The sequence below is a fragment of the Pseudorca crassidens genome, chromosome 3 (genome assembly GCF_039906515.1).
Source record: "Pseudorca crassidens isolate mPseCra1 chromosome 3, mPseCra1.hap1, whole genome shotgun sequence".
NCBI classification, from domain to species: Eukaryota; Metazoa; Chordata; class Mammalia; order Artiodactyla; family Delphinidae; genus Pseudorca; species Pseudorca crassidens.
This window is the reverse complement of record NC_090298.1, coordinates 45,371,941-45,394,471: the sequence shown is the minus strand read 5'-3', so window position 1 is coordinate 45,394,471 and position 22,531 is coordinate 45,371,941. Positions and strand designations below refer to the sequence as shown.

Below are 22,531 nucleotides of genomic sequence, written 5' to 3'. Positions count from 1 at the left end.
TGAGCCTGCGCATCTGGAGCCTGTGCTCCGCAGCCTGCGCTCCGCAGCGGGAGAGGCCACAGCAGTGAGAGGCCCGCATACCGCAAAAAAAAAAAAAAAATGTTTTATGGTAAAGATGGACCAAAGTTGAGCCTGAAAGGATATGTAGAATTCAGATGGGAGAGGTTAAAAGAGTTGACGCTCCGACTGAGCAAAACAACTATAGCTAATAAAGGCTTTCAAAGTGGTCAGCATGACATGTTGTGGTATTCCAGTCAAGGCTTCCAATTTCAATATATGACTTTGTCGTGTGATTAAGGCAATCCAGATAGCTCCCAAGAATATGTGCCATTGGAGAGGCATCCAGACTTAATTTCCCAGTGGCCTCTCCTAATTGTCTGATTCTATTATACTTCCGGGGTAACACCCTCCGATATTGCAAGCAGTACACTTTAAAATTGAAGGATACAGACGGGATTAAGTTTGCTAATCCACTGACTTTAAACTAGGGAGATTCTCGTGGATTATCTAGGTGGGCCCGATGTAATTACAAAAGTTCTTACGTATGAAAGACGGAGGCAGAAGAGGAAGTCAGAGTGTTGTAATGTGAGAAAGACTGAACTCACCATGGCTGACTTTAAAGATGGAGAAAGGGACCCATGTGCCAAGTGATGGGAATGGATTCTAGAAGGATTTTAGAAGCTAGAAAAGGCAAGAAAACTGATCCTCTCCTAGAGTCTCCAGAAAGAAGGCTGACAACATTGTGATTTTAGCCTAATGAGACCCTGCTGGACAGCTGGCCTCCAGAACTTTAAAATAAGAAATTCGCATTGTTTTAAGCTACCAAGTTTTGGTAATTTGTTACAGCAGTGATAGAAAATTAATACATCAGGGAAAGCTTATTGATGCAGATAGTACAAATCTTCATTGCATGTTTAAATTTCAGCTACCATATTTAAATTTCTAAGAGCTCTTTCTCATACTAAGAAGTTTTTTGTTTCAAACCATCCTATTCTTGCTTTATCTGTATAATAAAAACCAGACAAAGGGAATACTATCTTTAATTTATTATAAAGAAAATAACTCTCAATCTAGAATTCTATATGCAGTTAAAATACCTTTCAGCATTCAGGGTGAAGCAAACATTTTTGGCAGATACTGGTGGTGTTTACCATTCACAGACCCTGTAAAGTTTAATGAGAATTACTAATAGATATACCTTTTTTTTTTTTTTTTTTTTGCAGTACACGGGCCTCTCACTGCTGTGGTCTCTCCCGTTGCGGAGCACAGGCTCCGGACGCGTAGGCTCAGCGGCCTTGGCTCACGGGCCCAGCCGCTCCGCGGCCTGTGGGATCTTCCCGGACCGGGGCACGAACCCGTGTTCCCTGCATCGGCAGGCGGACTCTCAACCACTGCGCCACCAGGGAAGCCCATAGATATACTTTTGAATGAAGGAAATTGAGCACAGAAGCAAATAATGAAGTGCAAATAATAATGGTAATTTTTTTTTAATGGTCAACATGTGGAAAAATCAAAATAATCATTAATTGTTTAAAACCACAAAAATAGTAACAACTAACTTTGGAGGTATAGCTAGAAAGTGGTATGGAAATAGTGGACAACAATATCATGTAATTCAGAAGATAAGTGGTTAAAGCTTTCTAAAATCTCTTACATTATTTGGGAGGAGGGTAGAAGTGTTGATTAATTTGAGACTAAGTCAAGTATTCATATTAAAATGTGCAGGTAATACTTAAAGGAATAGAACATTACAGTAGTGACAGATCTTCCAATAGTTTTCTGCATCCACCCCTGCTTCAAATGTGCGGTAGTTATTAGACATGCCACTAGGTCTTGTTACTTAATGTATAATAAAGAAATTCATATATTACTGTATTGTTTTTTAAAAATTCTTGATAACTAAACTTCTATACAGTTGGCTTCCTTTGTAATCCTATGTAGATTATTTTATGCATTCAAAAACATCCTTCTGAGAAGAGGTCCATAGGCTTCCTCAGACTATATAGTGCAATTCATGGCACAAAAAGTTACAGAACACTTACATTAGAGCCTCTCATTAGCCTTTTTCATCCAAGCTGCTATCAGAAAAGTAGGGATTCTTTCCTTTTTGCCTTATAAAAATGTAAAGCTTCAATGGCTTAAATCCACATTCACAGAGACTGGCTACTAAAAGAAATAAGAGAGGACTCCTCATATAAGCAATGTCACACGATATTTTTTACATATATATATATATATATATATATATATATATATATATATATAAAACTGACTCACTTTGCTGTACTGCAGAAAGTAACACAGCATTGTAAATCAAGTATCTTCCAACTAAAAAAAATAAGAAAGGATTTCTCTGGTCAGATTGAGATATCTGCCATGAGTTGTTCACATTGTAGATTTTAAATCAAGATATGCTCATTATCTGAGCCCTAAGCATAATTAGGCTAATGCTTCTTTTTTTGTCAAATGGAGAAAATCATAACCATATTGTGTCAGAAAATTCAGAGCACATAGTCTTAAAACCTATTTTTTTTCTCATCTTATCTAAGATTATATTATCACATAGAGAACTTTAGGGTAATGATTGTAAATGATTTAAAATATGGGCTTTAGATTAAATACATGAGGACTTGAATCCTGGACTCACTACTTACTAGTTCTGGATGGTTGGGAAGTTATTTTCAATTCTATCAATGCTCAGTTTTCTCATCTTTAAAATAGTGATAATAAAAATTGCATCACAATTTTGTTGGGCAAATTAAAGGAGACTGTATATGTAAAGCACGCAGCACATTACTTGGCTCATAAATACTATTACGTGTATTCACGCAAATTTTGCATTCAAACTAAATAGATATGCAACAAGCTAGTCATGCGTATCTGGGAATAAGTGACCTAACACTAGGCGAATCACAACTAAATAACATTGAGACATTATCCTCCCATTTTTGTTTATTTTCTTCTGTTCCTCTGATGGAGTTTAAGTCCTACTAGTGGATTGATATATGAACATCTTAACTTCTGTTTCTGGTTGGTTTTATCATGTTGAATAATGGAGGTTATTTATCTAGTCAATAGAAATGAAGTTGTAAACGTGTTTCTACTTTACCACTCCGCTACCTCCATCACCTTGATAGAGTGCTGAAAGCTTCTTCTGAAATGATTTACTTGGTTTTAGGCAGTTTGATAGACACCAGAAACACACTCATTTTCATTTCAAGTTCAGAGGAAATTGTGTCTCTGCTTTGATCCTTTTTTGACTTCATAGATTTAGACAGCTGCTAGGTTAGCCTTTTTATGGTGCAGATGAAGAAGCTAGGACCATGTCAAGCACAGCTTAATTAGCTTTACATATGTTGTCACAAACAATACAATCAATTCAGTAAGACATGAAACCTGGTGGTCTGCCCCCAAAACAACAAAAAAGCCTGCTTTATTTAAAAAAATTTTTTAAACATCTTTATTGGAGTATAATTGCTTTGCAATAGTGTGTTAGTTTCTACTTTATAACAAAGTGAATCAGCTATACATATACATATATCCCCATATCCCCTCCCTCTTTCATCTCCCTCCCACCCTCCTTATCCCACCCCTCTAGGTGGTCACAAAGCACGAGCTGATCTCCCTGTGCTATGCGGCTGCTTCCTGCTAGCTATCGATTTTACATTAGATAGTGTATATATGTCCATGCCACTCTCTCACTTCGTCGCAGCTTACACTTCCCCCTCCCCGTGTCCTCAAATCCATTCTCTATGTCTGCGTAAAAAGCCTTCTTTAGATCTACCTTTCATGAAGTAGGCATTAAGGAATAATTTCAAGAGGAGTCTCCAAGTAGACAATGACCATTAGTTTAATAGAAAATTGTACTATCTGCCAGTGATGCACATTAATAACCTTAAAGTTGGAATGATCCTGACAGAAGGTAGAACAACTCCTATTTTTTTAATGAAGAACAGGATTTATTTGATCAAGAAAGAAGAAATCATGTGTTCCCCCTACTTCATACTTTTCCTCAAAGTTATTTTCCATTTGATGTCAATTGTGATACTCTATTAATTAAATTTCTACTCAAAGACAATTACCAGATGCTATCATTTTCTGATGAGCTCTCAGTAACAGGAGAACCGGACAGTCGTGAGATTCTGGTCCTTTATTGGTTGGGGCTGTCAGTAGAAGGGAAGTGCAGTATTTACTATTTAAAGTATTTATGTTTGAAAACATACCTCATATTTCTTAATGAAAAAATGACAATAAGCCCTGTAATAAATACTGACATAGATAAACGAGAGAGGTTGCAGGATTATTTTAAGAAATCAGTGCTTAAGACAGAAAGACATGCCAATACACACCTCAAAGTCCTTTTTCTTTTGAGCATCTGTGATTTAGTAAATAAATGCCAGAGAAAAAGCATTGCAGCTTAATACATACAGCAAAGGCGTTAGCATCTTACTTAGGCTTCCTCCTGTCACCTGATACACTATGCAAAAGCCAGATAAATATTATCCTGTAGTTGTAGAAACAAGAATGAACAGCATGCTTGGGATATCACTTCATAGTCCTCATGGGGATATTGTGTCACCATTGCACCACCTTTCAATCATTTTTTCCTTCTGAATCATTTCAATTCAATTTATGAAAATCACACATGCGTGCAATCTGAAGCAGTGTGCAGCTTTTCACTGTTAAAGCCTTTCCTTGGCAGGGGAGAGACAGCTGCTGATAGTGGCTTTCCAGACAGCTATTCAGCAGCCTTCAACAGCAGGAGGAAATCAAGTTGAGGAACTAAGTGAGACCAATGACTTCAAGCGTAGAAATTGAAAGGAATTCAGCAGAGTGATAAGACGCTAACTCTGGGCAGCAATGGAAGTCCATGGGCTGCATTTGATTCTAAGCAGGACTGGTGATTCTGAAGAACACTGAAGAGCAATCTATTGCAGCTGACCTCAGTAAATCCTCTTTCATTTATTTAATTCCCCACGTCTCACAAAGCTGAATTCCTACTCTATTGAAAACTGAGAAAATTCGTAATTCAAAGACTGGCCACAGAAAAGGAGATGCACTGCAGTTAGAGGCACCATTATGGTGAGTGGTAGTAGCAATCAATAGAAGGCAAATATAGAATGTCATGCTCTACGGAGAAATTAGTTCCCTAGTAGCTCATTTCTTGATGTTTTCTATGCATCTTCTGCACCATAGTGACTTTAGGCTAGTAAAGGGATCCTTGGTCTTATTCCTCTCTGAGGAGCCCCGGCTATGGAGGCAACTGGCTTCCATCCCAGATTAAACTTGAATAAACTCTCAAAGCCTTAGTTTTCTCATCTGTAAAAGGAGGATAATAAGGTTATATCTATTTCATTAACTAATCCCCTGGAAGGTGCTTAACACCGTACTGTGTCATTTATAAACATTCAATATATGTTTACTATTATTATAAGTGCTGCTTTGGTGGTGATTATGCCATGCAAAGGAGCAGTAAGAATCAATAATATTTTAGCAGCTATTATGTTTCAGACAGTGAGCTAAGAATTTTACATACATTGTTGTTAGCTCCCTTCAGAACTCATGGCAAAATACAGCAAAAGCTGTGTTGAGGGGCTGAGATCTGAGAAAGTCGATCTCCTGCAATTGGTGAGATGCAGTTAATAACCAATGAAATGTGGAAGACTTGCCCATTTTAGAATTACTTTAGGAGCCCATAAAAGGAAAGCTGTTAGAGATGCAACTCTTCCTACCAGGGACCAAGAATAGAATAGGACTACTCAAAAAGGCACAGTTTTATCTTAGAGTTTCAAAAAACAACAGCAACTTTTAAATGTAAAATATCAGATTAAGGCATTTTAAATTGGAGAAAAGCCAACTTTGAAAGTTGTAGGTTTGTCAACAGATCTTGGATTTCTGAAGAATTGCTAGACCAGATGATGAAACTCATTAATAATCAGTTTCTCAAACACATGGGTGTTCATAAAGCACAAAAGGAAAAGTACATGCAGCTCAGCTGAATCTCATTCTTCCTCTGTTCAAGTCATCCTAGCAGTATTTAAGCACACAATCAAGACTCAATCTAAGTAAGAGTTAAAAGTCTTTCAAATGCACGTTGGAAAGGTGCTGACCTTTTTTTTTTTTTAATGTTGTTTAAATATTGTTATAAGAAAAAGGGGGAAAGAAATGAGAAAAATACTGCCTTGACAAGATTTTTCCATATAGCCCATAAATTATAGCGTTTTATTAGGGGTAACAGATTCCATTTTTTAATGTCAATATCAGTGAGAGACATGTGTCAGTTTTTGCACCTTATTGGTCATTACTTCTTTAGAAAAGATGTTAATATAATTGTGAAAACAGATAGAAAATGGGAAAGTTGAAACCTTTAGGGAAGGTAAAATTGGGTTGGGTTCATCTGTGAGGAGTGAAAATGTTATATAAGGGCATTGAGAGTCTAGAAACTGTAAAAAGATAACTTTACAGGAGGTAGCGAAAAGTTTCATGAAAACAAACAAAGGAGTTAAAAGGAGCCAAAAAGAAATGTATCAACTTGCAAATTCTATGTAACAATAATGCTAGTAACCAGGTAAGTTCCCTGCAAAACTACTTTTTGGGTAAGCAGATCCCTAATGATGTGATCTATCATGTGAGTAAGAAACAAATTCAAGTTGAAGCTAAATGTAAGCAGCTTCTGGGCATTCCTTCACCTGCCTGCCCCTTGCTCCAGGGAGCAGGGCTAATGCCACTGGTAGAGGGGGTTTAGGTGGCGTAACTCAATGGTTTCTAGTCAGGGCTCCCGGAGGTAGACTGAGATTGGCACACGCAAGAAATTGTGAGAAGCTGCTAGTTAGGAGATATTACTGATTCTTTACTTTTAAAGTGAAGAACATAGATAATATATTAAGTTAACGTGATTGTACAAGATTCAAATAATACAAAAATATGCAGTATATGTTCCTCACCTCCTACCTCAAACTTAATCCCTTTCCTGAACATACGTGCGAGTTCACAGCTTCGTGTTTTCCTTTCTGATTCCCGGGATTTAGGTAAGGCTTTTCCCACCCAAAGAAAAATAAATTCTCTTATACTGTCTTCTAAAACTTTTATAATTTTATTTGTAAACCTAGGTTTTAATCCATACATGATATATTTTTACATATGGTGTGAGGGAGAACTTTCTTTTTGAACAATCGATAGCCAATTGTTCCAACATAAGTTATAGAATGGTCTGTCTTTTCTCCAATGACGAGAAAGGCCACTTTGATCATTGAAGTAATAATCATAGTTGGGCCTGTTATTGGACTTTATTTTGTTCTCTTGGCCTACTTACCTATTTATGTGCCCTTACCTACGACTCATAGTTATTATAATTTTATCATACGTTTTCCCTCTGTAAGGCAAGTTCCCTTAGTTGCTACTTTTTAGGGGAAACACATATTCTTGTATACCTCTATCAGATGAAATCAAGAAGCACCTTCAAGTTTTATTTTCTAAAAACTCCCATGGAGTTTTTATTAATTTTTTAGATTACTCGTGGTAAATCTGATATTTTATGATTGCTTGTTCTCATCAAGTAATGTGGATTCTCCCCAGTACATTCAAGCCTAATTTTTATGCTCTTAAGTATTATAGATTTCATTGAGTAAGTGTGCTTATTTTTTTATTTTTTCTTACCAGACTGCAGTAGGTTTAATAGTGGCCCCAAAAGATATGTCCAAGTTGTAACCCCCGGAACATGCAAAGGTGACCTTCTTTGGAAAAAAAGATCTTTGCACATGTAACTGTGGATCTTGAGATGAGACCACCTTGGATTTAGGGTGGGCCCTACATCCTCCTTATAAAAAGAGGGGAGAAGACCACGTGAAGACAGAGGCAGAGATTCAAGTCCTGCGAGCCACAAGCCGACACCAAGCGGCACCAGCAGCCACTAGAAGCAGGGAACGGATTCTCCCTCAGAGCCTCCACACTTCTGGCTTCCAGCACCGTGAATGTAAGTTTATGCTGCTGCAAGCCACCATTTGTGGCGATTTGTTACAGAGGCCCTAGGACACAAATGCACCAAGCAATAGGTGTTTTCCCACAAGCTTCCTTATATTGTCATGGTATCAGAAACTCAACAGGTTGGAGCTTCTGTCAGAGCTGAGAGAGCAGCTCTCCTGGGGGGAGGGGAACAAATCCCCTAGAACCATCCCAGGGTGATGTAGGACACAAGCCACCCAGCATGCCTGTCCTCCTCTCCCAGCGCTGGAGCCAGAGGGCAGATGTCAGGAGTTTCTATAACCTGGGTGCCTCAGTTTACCCATCACTGCAACTCAGCACAGAACCCGATATTCTAGGGCTTACTTGCCCTTATAAAAGCAACAGATAGCCAGAGGCCAAGCAGTGTTTTCTTCTGCCTTCTTGCCACAGAGCGGGCCAGCCATGCTTCTCCGCCCTGCAGTCAACCATTAGTTCTGTGGATGTCCTGGAGCCAGCGCAGCACTTCTGACAAGCCAGTGCCTTTCCGGGCACTGATTTCTACGTGGTGATATTCCGCTTGGCACAAGCAATGAGGTCGAGGAGCCTGATTAACGACTTCATCTCTTCTATGGTCATGTAACAGGGCAGGTCAATTTTATTGAAGAGAATCAGAACCGATGCTTCTTCAAGTTGTTCTGCCGAAAGGAGACCCAGGAGCTGTGCAGAGGATGCAGAGAGCTGGGTGGGGTTAGAGGCATCCACCATGAACAGGAGAGAATGACAGTTTCCATAGTAACTGGACCAGATGGGGCCCATGCACCACCCCCCAGCTCCTGGATGGTGATCTTTCTCTGAGCCGCCATGTCCAGTTAGGTTGGTACCCACCGTGGGCCGCGTCGGGGGAGGATCGCCCAGGTTGCCCTTCCCATCCTGGGAGCTCAGCTGTGTAAGGCAGTCAGGGTCTCCATAGTGAGGTGGATGGACCTAGAGTCTGTCACACAGAGTGAGGTAAGTCAGAAAGAGAAAAACAAACACCGTATGCTAACACATATATATGGAATCTAAAAAACAAAAAAAGTTCTGAAGAACCTAGTGGCAGGGCAGGAATAAAGACGCAGACGTAGAGAATGGACTTGAGGACAAGGGGAGGGGGAAGGGTAAGCTGGGACGAAGTGAGAGAGTGGCATGGACATATATACACTACCAAACGTAAAATAGATAGCTAGTGGGAAGCAGCCACATAGCACAGGGAGATCAGCTCAGTGCTTTGTGACCACCTAGAGGGGTGGGATAGGGAGGGTGGGAGGGAGGGAGACACAAGAGGGAGGGGATATGGGGATATATGTATATGTATAACTGATTCACTTTGTTATAAAGCAGAAACTAACACACCATTGTAAAGCAATTATACTCCAATAAAGGTGCTGAAAAAAAAAGGTCTCTGAGCGGGGCCAGGGAGTAAGCACTGGCGGACCCCGCCCCAGGCGCCCCCCACCCTGCTCACCGCCAGAGCCCCCCGGATCGCCGTACCCCCTACCCTGCACAGAAGGATCGTCTGCAAGCGTTTCACCAACAGTGTCTTCCCCAGGCCCATGACACCGAGCCTGCTTATTTTTTTATAATATCCTCTCCAAGGTATTTAGAAGTTCTGCTATTTTAATGGAAATATCTTTATTGAATTTCTTTCATTTTATACATGCATGATGGTTGGTTTTAAAACGTTACACCAATCAAAGAAAATGAATATTCTTAGAATTACATTGTTAATAATTCATTAGTTTACAATAATGTATATTGTAAAACAAGAAGAAAAACAGAAACAAAGATTAAACTTTACAGAATGAAAAACAGCCTCTTGCCTCATCCACTCCCAGTCCAGAAACACTGTCATGTCCCTTTTCAATGTTTGGGTTCTTAGTTTTTCTGGTACTTTCCACCATAACTTTAAGTAATAGGCTTTTGGCTTTGTTTCTTGGCTTACCAACGTTAGACACTACCACACATTGCCTCCTGCTTTAAGGATGATATAATTCGGCCTCCTGTTTCATGTGGGTCCCTGAGAGCTGGTTCATCTAGTGGTGAAGGCCTGCTGCTTGTAACACTGACTCTGGTGGTGATTACGGCCGGCATAGCATGTCTTGCTGGGGTATTCTGAGGACCCTTCTTCTGGGTGTTGCGGCTTCCTTTCTTCCTGGGGTCACTGGCTACCTAGAGCACCAACTCTCCTGTGTCCTCTGCTCATTCTCATTGTTTTAGCCCAGGGGAAAGTTCTACTGCTCCTGCAAAGACTAACACAAATGATGGTCCTTTCCATCACCCCTGGGAACCCTCCTGCTCTCTTTATTGACTGGATTTTTAATTTGGAGCATTCCCAAAACCACTGGCCAATCAACCCTTGCAGTGTATGGGGCTATGATGCCCTCCAGTCTTGCATCTCTGTCATTCCAATCCTGTTTGATTTCTCTATTTCAGAAACTTCTTAAGATTACCTAGTATGCTAGGAAGATTATTTTCTAACAGTTCAGTTAATGAGTTTTCCTTTTAAATATATAGATTTTTTTTTCTTTATTCCAAGGTATTTGAGGAGGGAAGAGAATAGATGCATCTACACCCAGACAGCCATCTTAATCCAATCTTAAATAATATTTTAATATTTTTTCCCTTTACAACATGACAGCAGGAGAACCTCTGGAGTCTCCTAAATGGCTGGGATAAGGTATCAGGAGAACTCTGATGTGTATACCCAGGACTCAGCTAAACACCTCTGCTTCCATTTACAGTTGTACAGCTTTCAGCGCCCTTTATTCATTGACACTAATTGTTTACTTTAGACTTACAGCTGACCATTGCTGAAAGACAAAAAGCTCAAGAACTTTGATCTTGGAACATAAAAGTTAAGGACAGACATAAAGGTAATACCAATGCTATACATTTGCATCAGTGATCTTTGCCTTATCTGTAAGTTAGAATAAACCTTTTGTAGAATATGAAGATGGCTCTACAACTTCCAAAACACTTTTTTTTTTTTTTTTTTTGCAGTACGCGGGCCTCTCACTGTGGTGGCCTCTCCCGTTGCGGAGCACAGGCTCAGCGGCCATGGCTCACGGGCCCAGCCGCTCCGCGGCATGTGGGATCTTCCCAGACCAGGGCACGAACCCGTGTCCCCTGCATCGGCAGGCGGACTCTCAACCACTGCGCCACCAGGAAAGCCCCAAAAGACATTTTTAAAGCAAAGTATATTATTGTTATATCCAATTTGGGAATAAAGACTAGCCACATCAAAATGGGCTATATGTAAAGAAATGCTCACCATAGAACTTTAAAACCTCTCTGATATGGTATTTTAAATACAGAACATAAATATAAACTTCCAAAATTAAAAACAAAATTCTCAGTTGATTTCGTAACAGTTATGAAAGCAAATTTTGTCTATTTTTGATTGCTAAAACATGTTAAATTTCAACCTACATTTTCGTACGTATTGTCACTAAACCAACATCATCTGTCATTTGAAAGTTTGTCTGAAATGTATTTTTTATGAAATAATTTATTTCAAGTAAATTAAATTGTGTGCCTTCACATGGTCAGTGTGAAAAGTTGCAATTCGCTTTTTTTCTTCCAGTTTTGTGGAGATATAATTGACATACAGCACTGTGTAAGTTTCAGGTTTACAGCATAATTTGACTTACATAAATCATGAAATGATCATCACAATCAGTTTAGTGGACATCGATCATCTCACGTAGATACAAAATTGAAGAAATAGAAAAAAAATTGTGTGTGATGAGAGCTCTTGGAATTTACTCTCCTAACAACTTTCAAACGTAACATACATCAGTGCTCTCTATGTTTATCATGTTGTACATTACACCCTAGGATTTACTTACAACTGGAAGAGTGTGGTACCTTTGACTGCCTTCCTTCAGTCCCCACTGCCCTGCCTCTAGTAATCACATATCCGATCTCTTTTCCTATGAGTTTATTTGTTTTTCGGTTTTGGAGTATAATTGACCCTACAACACTATGTTAATTCCTGTTACACAACGTAGTGATTTTTTTCTGTAGGTTTCAGAATGATCACCACAATAATTCTAGTTACGAACTTTACCATACAAAAACATTACTTAGTTGTTGACTATATTCCCCATACTGTATATTTCATCCCCATGATTCATTTCTTTTGCAACTGGAAAATAATCCTCAGTCTCCCTTAGCTATTGCTTTCCTCCCCCTAACCCCCTCTCCTCTGGCAACCAGCTGTTTATCCTCTGTATTTAAAACTCTATTTCTGTTTTATGTATGTTCATTTGTTTTCTTTTGTAGATTTCACATAAGTGAAAGCCTACAGTGTTTGTCTTTCTCTGACTTATTTCATTCAGCATAATTCCCTCTAGGTCCATCCATGTTGTTGCAAATGGCAATATTTCATTCTTTTTATGGATGAATGATATTCCAGTGTACATATATATGACATCTTCTTTATCCATTCGTCTATTGTTATGCACTTTGGTTGCTTCCATATCTTGGCTATTGTAAATAATGCTGCAGTGAACATAGGGGTACATATATCCTTTCTAATTAGTGTTTTTGTTTTCTTCAGATAAATACCCAGGAGTGGAAATGTTGGATCATACGGTAATTCTATTTTTAATTTTTTGAGGAATTTCCATTCTGTTTTGTATAGTGGCTGCACCAATTTACATTCCCACCAACAGTACCTGAGGGTTCAGTTCCCTTTTCTTCACATCCTCTTCAACACTTGTTACTTGTTGTCTTTTTGATGCTAGCCATTCTGACAAGTATGAGGTTATATCTGATTGTGGCTTTGATTTGCATTTCCCTGATTATTAGTGATGTTGAGTATCTTTTCATGTGCCTGTTGGCTATCTGTATGTCTTCTTTGGAAAAATGTCTATTCAGATTCTCTGCCCATTTTCTAATAGAGTTGTTTTTGTTTTTTGACGTTCAGTTGTATGAGTTCTTTGTATATTTTGGATATTAGCCACTTATCAGATATATTGTTTGCAAATATCTTCTCCCATTCAGTAGGTGAGCTTTGTTTTGTTGATAGCAATTTGCTTTCATAGAATATGGATATTACTAAAAATTACAGTAAAGTGAAATTTATTTTTTCAGTTATACTTCTGTCTATATCTAAAGTAAAAGATCTTATATCTTTTAATCATATATATTAAGTAAAAGATTTTTCTTAATACCATTTCTTATTCAATACCCTGCAAAAATGATGAAAAGACTAAAAAATGCTAAGAGGGTTCAGAACATTAGATGTTGCCATGAATGTGATTCTTAAGTCAAAAAAAGTTGAGAAATGACTCCTTAAAGTAACCCTCAGGAGTATCTTCTACACTAGAGGAGAATAATGAAATTCCATTAGTGGTTGTCATTCGGAGGGGGATCCTCATTACAATGATTTTACTTACTTTACTTTTTTGACATTTAAATTAATCCCACTGGTAAGTACTTTAAAAAAATTCACATAAGCTCCTAAATATCTAGTTATGATCAATCTAAACTGACTGGAAAACACATGTAAAATAATAATCAATGACTCAGCATTGACCCAGAAAATATAAAGTTATGTTTAAGTTGCTCTGATGAAAATTTATTGAATTTTACCAACAATGATGGCTGGTATCTATGAGTTTTTTCTTCTGAACAAGTTTGTTAATTTAGTAAAATGCATCCAACACAGTTATGCAGTATTGGTTAGGATACATTTCTCCCTTTCTGATTACCATAGCCTAGTAACATCATGTAGATACACTTTGTGTTGGTGTAAATTCCATAATGATCATGTAAGAGAGAGAGAAGTAATGTCCTAAAAACAATGCACCAGTCATTCAGGAAATGGAATCCCAGGTGAGGCAACTTCTTTCAAAATGGGTAGATTGTGACTAAGAGTTCGAAAGCTGGTCTTATGGAGAGCAGTGGCATTTTTTTTTCTCTATATTTTCTAATTTCTAATTTCTAATTTCTCTATATTTTCTCTATATATGACAGTCACATGTGCTAAACACTTCACTGAGCATACCCAAGGTGGTTTGCAATTGCAAGCATGTTAATTATATTTCCATCTATTTCTATGGCATTCCAGGAAGCATATCAGAATTTAAATGGGTAAGAGTCCTCCTGGATTTTATTACAGGGAGAATTGTAACCAATTCTTATACATAAGAGAAGAAAATTTTTAAAAATATTTTATCACTTCAACTATTATTAATTAGAATAACAATATATACTAAACCTAACCAACCACGGTCACGCACCAGTCTGCTGAGATGCCAGAACAGAGAACAGCAGCCTAGGACACCACAAAGTATGCCCTTGAAGATTTCAGATACTTGATGTTTAGTTTGTCAGGGCTGCTGTTCAAAGTGCCCAAACTAGGTGGCTTAAAGAACAGAACTGTATTGTCTCAGTTCTGGAGGAGGTCCAAAATCAAGGTGTTGGCAGGGCTGCTTCTTTCTGGAGGGCTCTGAGGGACAGATCTGTTCTAGGCCTCTCTTGGGGTTGTAGATGGTCTTCTCCCTGTGTCTTTTCACAGCATTTGTCCCTCTATGCATGTCTGTCTTTGTGTCCAAGTTTCCCCTTTTTATAAAGACACCAGTCATTGGATTAGGGCCCATCCTAATGACCTCATTTTAACTTGATTACCTGTGTAAAGATTGTCTCCCAATAAGGCCACATCCTAATGTTCTGGGCATTATGACTCCAACATATCATTTTTAGGGTGGTCAACCCATAACATTTGGAGCCAAAAAAATGCTTGGAATAATAAAATTAGTCTCTGAGAAGATGGCAACATCTTGACTACACAGCTGCTTGCATCTCCCAGCTAACACCAACCAAGCAAGAGGATGAAGAAGCTTGCACAAGGAACAATTCTCACAGTGAGTAGCTGACATTACACACACAATCTCCAATTATGAAAGATCTAGAAATAAATATGGGAATTGGGAGTGAGAAAGTTGGTTTGGGAAAAGACGTTGAAGTCAAACCTTAATCGATTTGATAAATGTAGAGAATTTCCTTAAGTTATTTTTCGATGCCAGGCTCCCTTTGACCCAGGACCTCTCAGTACCCATTCCTCCCCAGACTGCCCCCAAAAGTGTAAATGCTAGCTGCACCTGCGTTTGCATATTTATAACTGCCATTCTTGTAATCTTCACAGTTATTCATAATGAAAAATATTTTTCATTCACATGTTTTTTTCCCATGCATTTTCTCTTCACCCTCTAAAACCGGGTGAAGAGAAAATTTTCATTAAAAATAATATAAAATACAGTACATCAAACATAGAAGCTGGTAAATTCAGAAGATTATAGGTTCTAAATATAAGGATACTTCCTTTTGGGAAATACTCTAACACTATTTCTTTTCAAGGATTGCACACACATACACTTTTTTTAAATGGAGGTAGCAAGGCTGTAGCTTGACATGATGTCCAGGAGCAGCTATACAGTTTGTGGGACCCAGTGTGACATGAAAATACAGGGCCCCTCGTTCACAAATTCTTAAGAATGGAAATATCAAAACAGTAGAGCATTAAACCAAGTGCAGGCCCTTTGAAGCACGGGGTCCTCCCTAAGCTCTTATACCCAAAGAATAATTTCACTTCGGTAGACTTTTCTCATTATATAATATAGACGATTATCTTAGAATTTAGGGAGGGACTAATAATTATTAGATAACTTAATGAAAAATTTGAAGCTTACATGAAGGGCAGGATGTGACCTCACGTTTGTACTCTTATCAGCGACTTTACTGTTGCTCTCTGTTTCCTTGTTCTCTCTTGCCTGCTCTCTGTCCTCTTATCTCCCTTCCCCCATCTAGCCACAGTAAGGAGTGGAAGCATGATCTCATGGGTCTGTGTACTTATGAGAGCATTGGTTTGTATTTTATTTTACTTTCTAAAGAAGTTGAGTCAATAAAAGAAAATAAACTCTGTATAGCAGTTCACAGAAATGGGTTTGACATACGTTACGAGCTTTGCTTTAGTCACCTTAAAGATTTTAGACAAAAACAACGTTTCATGAGTAATAATTGTGTCTTTGTACAAGTGAAGTGGGACTTGTTAGTGGGATGGAGATAGGAAGCCAAATGGCTTGGATGATTTTTTGTTTAAATTTATACTTATTTTGTTAACGTCATGATGTTGGGTCACATAGAGATGCAGAGATTTGACCTCTAGAATTCCTTGAGAACTTGTTAAGCTAAAAGCAAACCTCTCGGGTCACAGTCAGCCGGCCTGTCACTGTATCTATTTGCCCTGGGGTCTTCTCTAAGCTGCAGCTCTTATTGGCAGCTGTCCCAAGGGTATTGGGAAAAGACTCTGCCCTTTCCGTGGTGTCACTTTCCTGTGGGATTGTATCTATTTAGCAGACATGGAATAGCCCTGGAGAGGTAGGTAAAGAGGTGTGGGGGAAAAAAGATTGATGTATATAGTAACTGAATTTTAATAAGACTATTCAATATGAGATATTTGTATGATTTAAGAGTACTCGCACATATGGGTTCAGAAAAGTAAACTAATCTGATTTTGTTTCTATTTCAGGTGATATGAATGAGAATTTCTTTCAAATGTTTACTCTCTGGGACTGCGTTACTATAAAGTGTACATCTTAGGGAGGAGAGCAGGGAAGAGACTTCTTGCAAAGAGGGGATGTGGAGGTCCCTCTGTTCTCTCTCAAGCTCCGGGTGGTTCCCAGGTGACAGGCACATCTTGAGGATAAGGAATTTGTGACTTCTCTGTCCCTGCTGCAGCATTATCTTCTAACACAGACTACGCTGGGCTTTAACTGCCTCATCCAACAAATGAAAAACGTGCTACTTGTCTTGCATGGATCAAACGACAGGATGTATATGAAAGTAATAAATCATCATCTATGTCATAAATACAAATAATGGAATTTTGTTGCGTGTAGCTAAATCAAACATTGATAACAACATATAGTACATACCCTAATGGGAAGGTAAGTACTAAAATATTTTCTGATTCTCTGCCAATTTTGGCCCAAGACCTCTGGTACCCTTTCATCCATCAGGCTGCCCTAAGAGCTAAAAATGATAGACGCATCACCATCCCCACATTTATAACTGCCATTCCTGTTGCCTTCAGGATGTGAAACACAATTATACCATGTAAGGTTCACAGTCCTGACTAATTCCATCCCCTCCGAAATCACTGCAAAACATTATTTTATCTTTTTTTAAAATTTTATTTTGTATTAGAGTTGATTTACAACGCTGTGTAGCTACTGAGAAGAGGCCAGCACTTGTCTCTGGTACCATGGACTTAAGCCTGGGTCCTGAGGATGTGGGGAATGGGAGAATGGTGCTGTGATAGATACTGAAAGGATTGTTTCCACCAAACCCTCTGGAAGGGCATTTAGAGCAATGTTTTCCGCTCATGTTCTGAAGTTTAACACCAAAGCTGGAAGAGAGATTCTTTTGTTTTCACATGGGACACAGATTGGATTTAGCCCCTGAAGGACGCCAGCCTTCTCAGCCTCGTCTGCCATCAAGATGACTTTTCAATTTCAGTAGCAGCCAAAACGTGTGGCACAAACGGCCAGAGGCTGGTGGGAGCACACGGTGGACCCGACGTCCCAGCAGACAAGGCCAAAGGGGCGTAAGGCAAGAGGGGACTGTGAGAGGAGCCAGGCCACACAGCCACTGCCAGACCTTGTCCTTGGCCATGTGTGTGAGGATTCAGGGGCTCTCCAAGAAATGCCCTAATGATACCCTGATGCACGCGGGAGTCCCCTGGGAGTGGATGGGAACATCCGCTGAGGTGGAGTTTCTTTCTTTTAGAGTCATAGCATTTACAACCCCTAGGCTTGTGAAACCTGAGGAAGCATGGGTTGTACCCATGTTGTCATTCAGTGAATTAGAGTCCCTTCAGGATTGAAGGGACTCTCCTTTAGTAAATGAGGCTACTTAAGCGAGTTGCACACTTTTAGGCTATTAGTGGGAGGTATTTGGCATGAGGAAGGGCATTGCCCTGTATGTTTCTTTCCGACACCAATTATCCTGTTTTCTCCCGCCAATTTCTGCTCTGTACATGCATCAAAAAAACAATACAAAATGGTCATATATACCTTTTGCCCATTATTTGAAACTAATGTTTCTAACAATCATCACAAGTTGCACATTAACATTTTCTCAAAATATGACTCTGATGAAACTTGTTTTCTTTTGAAATACTCAACCCACTGATAGAGCTTTGAGTGTTTTGGGATAAAAATAGACAAAAAGATATTTTTCATCTATGTTATGGGAGCATTTAGGAGACACCTACCCCCAAGAACTTGGGAATAGGGGAAAGAAGACTGCCTTTGGGCTGTTAAACTAGTAAAGCCGCACAACCACTTCTGAAAAACAACCCAAGAATTTGTCTGCAATCATGTATCTGTATAACTTAGACTGCAATCAGAATGAGTAGGAAATTTCTCAGGGCTCAGGGATCCAGGGCTACAACAGGAATGTAATTTAATAAGCAACAACCTAACCAATTGTGTCAAACCCCATTTGGGGGAAGACAGCAAACAGCTCTCTAGCTTCCTGAATGTTTAGCCAGCCTTGGGTTTAAAATTCTCTTTTAATTCTTCCAACATCCTGGTTAGGCAGGCATTATCATACCCATTTTACAGATGAAGAGACAAGAGGCTCTGAGAGATTATTTCACTCCCACAAGTTGCTTTTTCTAAGTGACAGATCCAGAATTTTTTTTTTTTTTTTTCCGGATGCGCAGGCTCAGCAGCCATGGCTCACTGGGCCCAGCCGCTCCGCGGCACGGGGGATCTTCCCAGACCGGGGCGCGAATCCGCATCCCCTGCATCGGCAGGCGGACTCTCAACCACTGTGCCACCAGGGAAGACCCGATCCAGAATTTTGATTCAAGTCTGTCTGAATCGGAGAACCTGGGTTACCAAATGTTAAGGCTATCTGTATCAGAATCCCCTAAACAAGAATTCTGGGTCACCCCCGTTATAATTCATTTGATCTTGGGGTAGAAAGAACATGGGAGATTAAAGAATTTAACTTTTCAAAGCTCAGTAAGACATTCTGCTGCTCATAAAGGTTGGGAACCACTAACCCACAGGTTGAAAATATAAACTGTACCCATTCAAGCACGATTTAGGTGAGTAGTACCTGTCCAGCCTGGAAGGGGTCTACATTTGCAACAGATATGAACATTTATAGAGATGTAAATTATGATACCCCCAACACTACGAAACACTCCTGCTCAATAATGAATTCCCTTTGTTCTGGTTTTGGTTCACGAAACGTTATGAAAATGTGACTTCCCAAGTAGTTTGTCTTCCAGGAAAGAGTACTGACCTGCCACTCCAAACATTTCAGCACTTTTATTGAGCTAATCCAGCAGTCTCTCTGAGTGTGGTTATTGTGAATTCCCAATATTCACACAATTTGTGTGACAAAAGATCAGCCTGTAACTTTGAGAGCCAGACCCTGGACCTCAATGCATCCAAAAAAACAAGTGCCACCTTGAATGTGTATCTGGGGGCAGCCCTGCTCTCTGAGGGCACGGGCAGGCTTTCCACTTATCCCTGCCACTGCTGGTGTTAGAATTTGATGGGGAGAAAGGTCATCCACCCTACTGCAAACAAATGAACATAAAGAAATATTTACAAATTGGTAAACACTCAGTAAACTGGATAGCCTTCACTCAAATAAGTACAGTGCAGTTGATTAAGTTGCTGCGTACTAATATGCAGTCTTATCTTACTTAGCCTGGCTCCCTGAGTTATCCCCATTGTGACAAGAGTGCTAGATGGGGAGACACAGGCTTACAGAAAAGTTCTTAGTTAATTGTCATAGATGGACGGTCACACAGAGTGTGATTTTGTTAGTGTTTTGCCAATTTAACTCTAAAATGACTATATTATTTTCTCTATCTTTAAGTTATTGGGCATGGGGTATCTCACCATTGCCTCATATACTAAAAAAAGGTATATTAATGATTTGAGAATATTTGCCCTAACACTAAGAGGTGAAGTCCTACCAACATTAAGTTTTGTAGAAATTTTAACAATATTAAATTGTAGTTGATAAATGGGCTAGAAGCGTAATTGTTAGAAACTGTAGTTATGGGTAGTATTTATCAGGGCTAATGACGAGACCTTTATTCTTGCCTGTCTTTGGTGGAATCACTTAGGTATGTTTTGGTGTTGACAACAACAATAACCAAAATCACAAAACCATGTTAAGTGTTCGCAAGTGTGGAAAACCATGTTAAGTGTTTGCAAGTGTGGAAAACCATCAGATCCTTCAGGCAAAGCAAATGCTTCACGAGCAAAGAAGAAACCAATTACATAGTATTTTCAAGAGGTGGTTTCAACTACATACAGAAAGTCGGGATGAGCAGAAGATGCGCAGGCAGCTATTTCTTTTCTTGACGCACCTGCTCAGAAGCTTCCCCGGCAACGCGCACCTGGGAGGCCAGCTTTGGCCCATGATCCATCCTTGCATTCCTCCCTTGGAGCAAGGTCTTAGGAGCCAGGGTTGTGGCGTTGGTGGGGATGAAGGGGCAGGGTTGGAAGGGAGAGGGAAGCCGAGCATTGACGACTGTCATTGGGACCTAGGGTGACTGCCAAGTACCAAATCCCCTGAGATTTTCCCATTTGAATGAGGATTTGGGGGGCATTGGAAGTGTTTTTGCTATGCGCCTACCTTCTGCCTTTTTAAAAGAAATCCATGTAGCTAATAGAATTTTTAAAATATATTTCCAGAAAGGAGAAGCTATGATGCACGTTACTTATAGAGCATCAGGATACAATCTCTAGACTCGCATTGTACGGCTGAACATTCTCTCGTTAGTCTAATAAAATGCAGAACATCCAGTAAAGATTTTTTAACCCAGCTTTCCTGATGAATGATATTCTTTTAGTATCACCAAGTTCAAGAAGCATGATATAAAAAAGCGTTGGCAAACTACTGCCGAGAGGTCCAGATCTAACCTGTGGCCTACCTTTGTAAATAAAGTTTTATTAGAACACAGCCATGCCTATTTGTTCAATATTGTGTGTGTGGCTGCTTTGTTGCTACAGTGGCAGAGCTGTGAGAAAGACTGTAGGACCCACAACAGTCTGAAGTATTTACTATTTGGCCCTTTATAGAGAACATTAAGTCCTTAATATGAAGAAATTAGTTTTAAAACTGGAGGTATGAAATACACCTTCTCCACAAAATCCCACACATTCTTTCTTAGCCCTTTTACCATAAAGCTGAAAACAGTATAGCAAGAAATTGTTGCTAGCACTGAAACCTAGGGGCTCAGAAGCAATGCCACACTAATGCAAGGAAGAATTTTAAGATTGTGATGACCAGTTTGTTCTTTTAATTAATTTGCTTCACATTAATTTACAAGGTTGAAGGATTCAAAAATGCTTCATGCTAGTTTTATGGGACACATTTGGAACTCTTAGCTTTACATCCAGTGTTTATTATTTCTGAGAAAGTGTTCAGGAAATTGTAATAAGGGAGCATTCAGGGGATAAAGAAGACACTGGTTAGAAATTGTTCAACTGAGGTATCTGTATTCCCATGTCCATAGCAGCAATATTCACAATAGTCAAGACATAGAAACAGCCTAAGTGTCTGTCAGTGGATGAGTGGATAAAGAAGATGTGGTGTATATATATAATGGCATATTATTCAGCCTTAAAAAAGGAAATCCTGTCATTTGCAACAACTTGGATGAAACTGGAGGATATTATGCTGAGTGAAATAAGCCAGACAGAGAAAGATAAAATACTGCATGGTATCACTTATATGTGGAATTAAAAAAAAAAGTCAACTTACATAAATAGAGTGGAAAAGTGGTTGTCAGGGGCGGGGGGTGGTGAAAAGAGGGAGAGGTTTGTAAAGGGCACAAACTTTCAGTTATAAAATGAATAAGGTCTGAGGATCTAATGTATACTACGGAGAGTATCATTGTTAATACTGTATTATATAATTGAGATTTGCTAAAAGAGTAGAACTTAAATGCTTCTCTCTCTCTCTCACACACACACATACAAAAGGTAAATGTGTGAGGTGATGGATGTGTTAATTAACTAGATGGGGGAATCCTTTCACAATGTATATGTATATAAAATCATACTGTACACTTTAAATATCTTACAATTTTATTTGTCAATTATATCTCATTAAAGCTGATAGTGGAGGAAATTGTTCAACTGATTTTAAAGAAATAGGATTCAAATTCTTATTCCACAAGTGTAAGTACTTCACCTTAAGAATTTAAAAAATAGATTTTTCCTGGTGAATTTGGACCCTTCCGTTCTTGATCTAGACTTTAAATGACACCAAAGTCACAGGAGAAAAAATCGCTTTAATAATGTGCAGAGTTTCATTCATTCAACAAAGGTACACTGAGCATCAACGAGGCATCAGGCCCTGTCCTGGGCACTTGAACTGTAACTTCAGGCAGAGACAGTCCCCTGTGAAAAGGGAAAATGCACCTGCCCCATCTGACTGGGAGATGGTCAGGAATTAGCCATGATCTGCAAAGGGATGGCCTGTCAACATACTTTCCTGGTTG

General features: G+C 39.2%; 1 pseudogene; it reads right to left on the bottom strand.

Annotated features, from left to right (window-relative positions):
- Positions 1-8,422: 8,422 nt before the first annotated feature.
- LOC137220980 (ADP-ribosylation factor-like protein 16 pseudogene) lies at positions 8,423-9,535 on the bottom strand (annotated as a pseudogene).
- Positions 9,536-22,531: the final 12,996 nt, after the last annotated feature.